Below are 8,310 nucleotides of genomic sequence, written 5' to 3'. Positions count from 1 at the left end.
CTCTGTCTCAAAAAAAAAAAAGACTCAATATTTATTAAGATGAGTACTAAAAAGTGATGTCATTTAAGCCTATTGCAGAACCATCTGGGTTTGGTATTCCTGAAATAGTGGTCCTCAGGGAGAACAATTAAAGTGCCACAAGGTGGCGCTGTCACCACCCAGTCGTGGACTTTCACAATTAAGGCAACTGCCCCCATTTTCTCTTTTTTTAAATTAATTTTTTTTTTTTTTGGCCAGGGCTGGGTTCGAACCCACCACCTCCAGCATATTGGGCTGGCGCCCTACCTTTTGAGCCACAGGCACCGCCCTAAACTAAATTTTTAATTAAAATCATAACTGTATACATTTATGGGGTACAATGTGATAATTTGATATACAATGTGGAATGCTTAAATCAAACTAATTAACAAACATATCCATCACCTCACTTATTTTTTGTGGTATGACATTTAAAATTTACCCTTAGCTATTTTGAAATATACCCTTGCATTGTGCACATTAGGTGAGATCCCACCAAATGCCCTCCCTCCTCCCACCAATCGCCTTCCCCTCCCCTTTCACTCTTCTCCACTCCCTCTTGCTAGATTATATTTGTATTTTATCATTCATATGAGTGTGTAAGTGTTTATATATTGGTTTCATAATAGTACTGAGTGCATTGGCTACTCTTTTTTTCCATTCTTGAGATTCTTTACTGAGAAGAATGTGTTCCAACTCCATTCAGGTCAACATATTTGGTGATTTCTCTCTTGAGGGATGGAGGGAAAGGTTGGGTGGGGTCTAATTGAAAGAATGATGATGGCTCGGCGCCTGTGGCTCAAGTGGCTAAGGCGCCAGCCACATACACCTAAGGTGGCGGGTTCGAATCCAGCCCCTGGGCCCGCCAAACAACAATGACGTCTGCAACCAAAAAATAGCCAGGCATTGTGGAGGATGCCTGTGGTCCCAGCTACTTGGGAGGCTGAGGCAAGAGACTCGCTTGAGCCCAGGAGTTGGAGGTTGCTGTGAGCTGTGATGCCATAGCACTCTACCAGGGGGACAGCTCGAGGCTCTGTTTCAAAAAAAAAAAAAAAGAAAAAATGATGAAATAAAAATACCTTATTAAGTGCTTATTAAACTTCTTCCAAAACTTTTTTCTAGTAGTGTTTACCCTTTAACAATTCTAGACATATGGACTTTCTAAAGAGTAAAATGAATAAATGACCTTCATCCTATGGGCTATGTTATCAAAATTGCACTTCTGCAACTTTTAGGAACCTCTGGACACATGGAGTGGTAAACTCTTGGTGAACCAGTGATCGATTTCCTGGAGCCCTTTATAGAACCTAAGAACACTGGCCTAGACAATAGGTTACAAAATATTAAAAGAAAAACTTTTAGCAAGGAAGCAATTCCTAACCTTAAGACACAGAGAACTACCGAAGACGTCCTTAAGGGCAGAGTCTGGTTTTCTGCCGTGAACAGGGTTTGACTATAACATTCATAAGTGTGTGAGTGGACAGAAGTTGCTCTTCCAGGAGCAAGAAACGTCACCAGCTGGTTTGAGTCACCAGAGGCTACCGCTCCTAAGCCTGCGACTGTTCTCATCTATCAGGTGCTTACTCTGCAGCGGACAATGCCTATGAAAGAGACACGAGTGTCCACATTTGCTAATAGGGCCCACCAGTACTTCCAGGGATCCAGGGTTTACCCGACAGCAAGGTCAGGGCTGGGAAATGCCAAGGTCTTAACTATGACTTGGTTGGGGGGTTGTAGAAGAGGTCATCCATTTAATGAAAAATCTAAGAAGTCTCAAAGAAGTGAGCCCAGAAAGAGCAAACAAGAAGAGCAGGGATTAGAATGAAAGCAGTGGAAATAAAAGTGACCTTCACAGTGTCGTCTATCACTGGGACAGTAGCGAGAGCAGCCAGGGGCTGACCTGAGCCGCAGAAAACACTGGATGTAAGAATAGGGCTCAGTAGGCTACAGATACAAAAAAAACCCCTAACCCCATCAGACCCTGAACGTTCCTTCTCTGCTGATGCCAAATAACGAACACGTTTCTGTAGACACGTATAACATTCATGAAGACTTCTCAGGAGGTTTCCCCCAGGTCTTGGGGATTTGGAGTTTTAGACTTACTGTTGTTTACTTTGGTTTCAAATTTCTGTTTGCTAGGGAGATGGCATTTCAGAATGCTCAATGAGTTTTAATAAATGAGACACATTCCAAGCTGATAGCTGTTCACTATGAATAGATACAATGCATTTTTTATTTTATTATTATTTTTTTTTTTGGCCGGGGCTGGGTTTGAACCCTCCACCTCCGGTACATGGGACTGAGGCCCTACTCCTTTGAGCCACAGGCGCCACCTGATACGATGCGTTTTTAAGCTAAAATACAAATGTACGTGTGATTTTTTTGTTTGTTGGCTATTCATAGGCGCCATCCCAGCTCACTGCAGGCTCAAGCGATCCTCCTGCTTCAGCCTCCTACATAGCAGGGACTACGGTGTATGTGTGGGTTTTATCTGAGGGTTGTACAGATTTTGAGGAAGACAGTTTAGAGTTAATATTCCAGGCTTACATTATCTAGTAAAAATACCCAAGAGGATATGGGTAACTGTTCAATTTATAATTAACAGAAAGATATTAAGGATCATGTAGTAAAAATAGTTCTAATCTTTTTATTTCCTCAAGTCCTAGAACTTGTAAACAACACAAGGATAGCACAGTGTCCACAGAGGTACAAACCAGAGCCTTCCATAGAAAAAATACGCCCGGCCCTTGTTCCTTTTGGGAGGACACTGTACAACTACTACTCCCGTCCAGGGAACATCTAGAGCTGCTCTATTCAAAGTGAGCTGAAAGTCACAATAAAATGCCTTTCTTTCAGATCGAAGACCTGCAGGATTATGAGATGTTGGTTCCTGTGGTACCCATCACATTGTGGAGAATAAAGCAGTCCTAACCTCTTAGAGAAAGCACAAGCTGGAAAATTTTGTTCATTAAAGGAACTTTGAATATTACTTGTCCATTTTTTCATTTTTTTCTTCAGTAAATACTTCGGCAAGTACTGTGGTACTCAGGGTACTATGCCAGGCACGGTAGGGGAAGGAACAGGTAAAGCTGTACATGATACATTTCCTGTCCTTGATTGCCAAGAATTGAGATGGAACTCATTTTTGAAATAATAATTTCTTACACCCACCTGTAAAATCCTTAACATTCCACAGAAAAAGAAACTTTTTTTTTCTCAAAAATAAACCTTAGTAACATTTGTACTAGATTATCACAGCTCAATTTACAATCCCCAAGATGTGGAAACAACCTAAATGCCAGGAATGGATCAACAAAGTTTGGTATATGTATTCTGTGGAATACTATTCAGCCATGAAAAAGATGGTGCCTTTACGTCTTTTGTATTAACCTGGATGGAGCTGAAACGCATTCTTCTTAGTAAAGTACCATAAGAATGGAAAAGCAAGTATCCAATATATGGATAATATGAAGCCAGTAGATGATCTAATTCACACCCATATAAAAGAAAAACTCAATCCAGTTCAAGTGTGGGGAGAGGGAACAAGGCAGAGGAGTGGGGAAGGGGAATTGGCATGCTCCCACTTAATGGGCGTAATGTAGGGGTGTCTGGCACATCTTTTAGGTGCAGGATACAACGACAAGAGGGACTCTACCTAACCAATTCAAATATTGTGACCTGGTTGTTTGTACCCTCACATTAACCTCAAATAAAAAAAAAAAGAAAGGAGGGCTGGGTGCAGTGGTTCACATCTGTAATCCTAGCCCTTAGAAAGGCAAGGCAGGTGGATTGCCTGAGCTCATAGGTTCGAGATCAGCCTGAGCCAGAGCGAAACTCCCATCTCTAAAAATAGCCAAGTGTTGTGGTGGGCGCCTATAGTCCCAGCTACTTGGGAGGCTGAGGCAAGAGAATGGCTTAAGCCCAAGAGTGTGAGGTTGTGTGAGCTGTGACGCCAGGGCACTCTACCAAGGGGGACATAGTGAGACTCTGTCACAAAAAAAAGAAAGAAAGAAAGAAAAAATAACAATGGCAGAAAATAACATAAACATTCATAACTGCTACAATTAGAGCCAATAAAAATTTTTAAATCACATTAAAAATAAATAAATAAACCTTAATAGCCACCAAACTGCTAAGAGTAATACACCCGGGAGGGGGGCAGATCCAATGCTCACTTTTTATTTCATGCACATCTGCGTGGTTTGCATTTTCTATAAAGGGTCTGCTATTACTTGTATGACTTTTTTAAGAAGAGCAAAAGAAAACCGAAGCTTGCAAATTGGATACCGGCGCCGACATGAAGAAAAGTGTCCCAGATGGTCATCTACTGACCCTATCACACACACACCGTGCCCTGCACAGCCCCTGCACAGCACACACTGTGTCTCTTTTCATGCTCTCGGTCACTCTTCAATACAGGGATTTTCCTTGGTTGTGACATAGAGAGAAACAGGTCAAGGACACCCACGGCTAGTAAGGGATGACACACCCTTGCAGCCTGACTCCAAAGCCTGTGCTCCGCTCCTTACACTTTGTGAGATTATTTCCTTTTGCCCCTGGGTTCTCTGGGCTAGAGAATGTCCTCTCCACTCCAAAAGGGACTTTGAGGCTCAGTGGCTCCTCGTTCTGTGGTCCCCATCCCTCTCCCCAGCGCCTGCCAGTCCAATTTCTCCTCTCCACCAGCCCTCTTTTCTTCTATTTTATGGAAGTCAAGTCTTTTCTAATAGTGGCTCCAGAAAGTCACACAAACTTTTCTTGGTCTTGACAGCTTGGCCATGACGTGTGCACCAGAGTGGACAGGGGACATCTGCTACGTTCTGCCCCTACTATTAGGACAGTCTTCCCCAACCTGCCTCCTAAAAGGAACTTGAAACCAGCTCTCAAAAAGTCAAATCCTGGACAAGGGGTGGTAATCCCAGCACTTTGAGAGGCTGAGGTGGGAAGATAGTTTGAGCCCAGGAGTTCATAACTAGCCTAGACAATATAACAAGACTCTGTCTTTATAAAAAATAGAAAAATGTGGCCAGGCACAGGGGCCCACAGCTGTAATCCTAGTACTCTGGGAGACTGAAGTGGGAAGACTGCTTGAGCTCAGGAATTGGGGACCAACTTGATCAAGAGCAAGACCCCATCTCTACTAAAAATAGAAAAATTAGTTGGGTGTTATGGCAGGTGCCTAGAGTCCCTGGCTGAGGCAGGAGGATCACTTGAGCCCAGGAATCTAAGGTTGTTGTGAGCTGGGCTGAGCCCATGGTATTTGAACCTGGGCATCAGAGTGAGATTGCCTCAAACAAAGATTAAAAAATAAAAAAATGAGGGCGGCATCTGTGGGTCAAAGGAGTAGGGCGCCGACCCATATACCGGAGGTGGTGGGTTCAAACCCGGCCCTGGCCAAAAACTGCAAAAATAAAAAATAAAAAAATAAAAAAATGAGCCAGGCATGGTGATGCACACTGTAGTCCCAGCTATTTTGGAGGCTAGTGAGGGAGGATTGTTTGAGCTCAGGAGTTTGACGCTGCAATGAGTCATCTATGACAATCTAACCTGGACTATAACATGAGACCCTGTTCTAACAAAATAAAAAAAAAAAATCAGCTTGGTGCCTATACTTCAGCGGCTAGGGCACCAGCCACGTACACCGGAGCTGGCGGGTTCGAATCCAGCCCAGGTCTGCCAAACAACAATGACAACTACAACCAAAAAATAGCTGGGTGTTGTGGTGGGCACCTATAGTCCCAGCTATTTGGGAAGCTGAGGCAAGAGAATTGCTTAAGCCCAAGAGTTTAAGGTTGCTGTGAGCTGTGACACCACAGCACTCTATGGAGGGCAACATAGTGAGACTATAAAATAAAATATATATATATCAAACGCAATATTGCTCATTCCAGTTTTCTAAAATGGGTTCAATTTCTGTCCACACTTCTGCCTTATCAAATACTTGACTTCTCTCTACAAGAAGCTTCTAGCTTTCTATTCATTAACCCTCACCCCTCAGATCACAGACACCTCACCCACACTCAGCCCACACTAATCCTTCCTATCTCAAAACCCCGGGAGCACACGTCTAAAGTCCAATCAACATTACAATGACTCCTTTTGATCTAGTACCCTTAAGTCTAAGCACTTTTGAATAAGAAGAGTTTTCCCTGTGGCTGCCTCTCTGATGATCATGCACTGGGCCTTGGGCCCTTGAAACCTACTAAGAGTTTTTTTCTTAGAGGCAGGGTCTTGTTCTGTTGCCCAGGTGGGACTGCAGTGGCATCATAATAGCTCACCACAGCCTCAAACTCCTGGGCTCAAGTGATCCATCTGCTTCAGCTTCTGTAGTAGCTGGGACTACAGGGGTGCACCACCAGGCCCAGCAAATATTTCTTTCTTTCTTTTTTTTTTTTTTTTTTTTGAGACAGTCTCACTTGTTGTCCTCGGTAGACTGCCCTAGAGTTACAGCTCAGAGCAACCTCAAACTCTTGGGCTCAAGCGATTTTCTGGTCTCAGCCTCAAGTAGTTGGGACTACAGGCACCTGCCACAATGCCCAGCTGTTTTTAGAGATGGGGATCTCACTCTTGCTCAGGCTGGTTTGAACCTGTGAGCTCAGGCAATCCACCCACCTCAGCCTCCCAGAATGCCAGGATTATAGATGTAAGCCACCATGTCTATATTTCTTATTTTTTATAGAGACGAGTTTTCACTATGTTGCCCAGACAGGCCTCAAGCAATCATCCTGCCTCGGCCTCCCAAAGCCCTGGGAACAGAGATGTGAGCCACCCTGCCAAGCCTCACCAAGTTCTTATCTGGCCCAAAGTCTTGGCCCATAGACCTCTTTTGCTGTTTCCCTGTCTTCCCCACTGCAGACTTAAAATACCCATGTCTTCGAGCTGAGCTGTAGAGGAAACTTCATTTATAAAATGGTCTGTGCGTCGCGTTGCGAGATTGGTGACTATGAGCCTGCTGATTCTATATTAAAGACACCAAATATGATTAGAAGAATTCAAATTAAAATTGATATCCTTACCCAAGTTAAAAAAGAGGGCGAGAAGAGTGAGATGAGTGAAGGCTTTCATTGTAGCTGTTCTTGCTAGATAATCCGAGGAGGAAATGATTTCTCTCCCCAACTACCCTCAGTTTTAACTATTTTTCAGGTCCAAAGTCCAGTCATTAACTGACGTCAAAGCCAAAGGCAATTAGTAGTTAGGATGTGGTCATGGATTGTAGGCCTCTCCCCAGCTTTTGAGGTAGAAGAGGTAGCCTTACAGATTATTTTTCTCATTCAAAGTCCAAAATAACCTAGGGCATTCCAAATATCCTTGCAAGGTCTGTGGTGGGTAAGTTTGGTTAATCTCTTGATACCCCAAACATCCCCAAGCTACCACCTTTTAGATCATTGTTTCTTTAAACATGTGTGGTCTACCCACCCCTCATTTGCGGGCGGGAAACCCAGTTTCCTCCAGCTGCAGGTCTGAGCATCCCTGAGGAGTTTCCCCACACTGTTGCTTAACTTGGTCACCTTACACTGTGGACCACCTCTCTGGGCCTCTCTGATGGTCACTTCTAGCAACTTCATAATCACCTCTCTAAGCTTCTGTGGCTGTCCACACATCACTCTACCTGGACACAGGCCCCAGTAATGCTCTCAAACATAGTTAACATCCAATTATGGCCTTTAACCTTGCTTTACTGAGGACATATGGGGGGGATAGTCAAGGGGGATGGAAAATACAGCACAGGAAAGGGGCAGACATAAAGCAGACCATCTGATCTCTGTTCTCATTTTTGGCCGTGCCCCTCACCTTGCAGTCCCCTTACTCACCCTCTTGTTCCTCTCCCCATGTTTCAGGAATCAGCTGTTAGAGTCTTCTTAAACCAGTCTTTCCTCCTTAAAGACCAGGCTCCAACACACCCCATCTCTAGGCTCATGCAGAAAAATAAAATCAATAACACCTTGTAATTTATGGCTAGAGTTTTAACTCTGACCTTATTGAAAACCAAATTTTTAAAATATTGTTACCCATCAAGTTAAATTCTTATTGTCCTGAAAGTGTCCGTTCAAGAATAGGATTGGGGACCAGACGCAGTGGCTCACAGCTGTAATCCTAGCACTCTCGGAGGCCAAGGTGGTATGATTGCTTGAGCTCAGGCCTGGAGGCCAGCTTGAGGAAGAGCAAGACTCCATCTCTACTAAAAATGGAAAAATTAGCATTGTGGAGGGTGCCTGTAGTCCCAGGTACTTGGAATGCTGAGACAGGAAGATTGCCTGAGCCCTAGAGATGAGGTCACTATGAGCTATGATGCCA

The sequence above is a fragment of the Otolemur garnettii genome, unplaced genomic scaffold, assembly GCF_000181295.1.
Source record: "Otolemur garnettii isolate 467f Iridium unplaced genomic scaffold, OtoGar3 scaffold00089, whole genome shotgun sequence".
Taxonomy (NCBI): domain Eukaryota; kingdom Metazoa; phylum Chordata; class Mammalia; order Primates; family Galagidae; genus Otolemur; species Otolemur garnettii.
Note: the sequence above shows the minus strand (reverse complement) of the source record.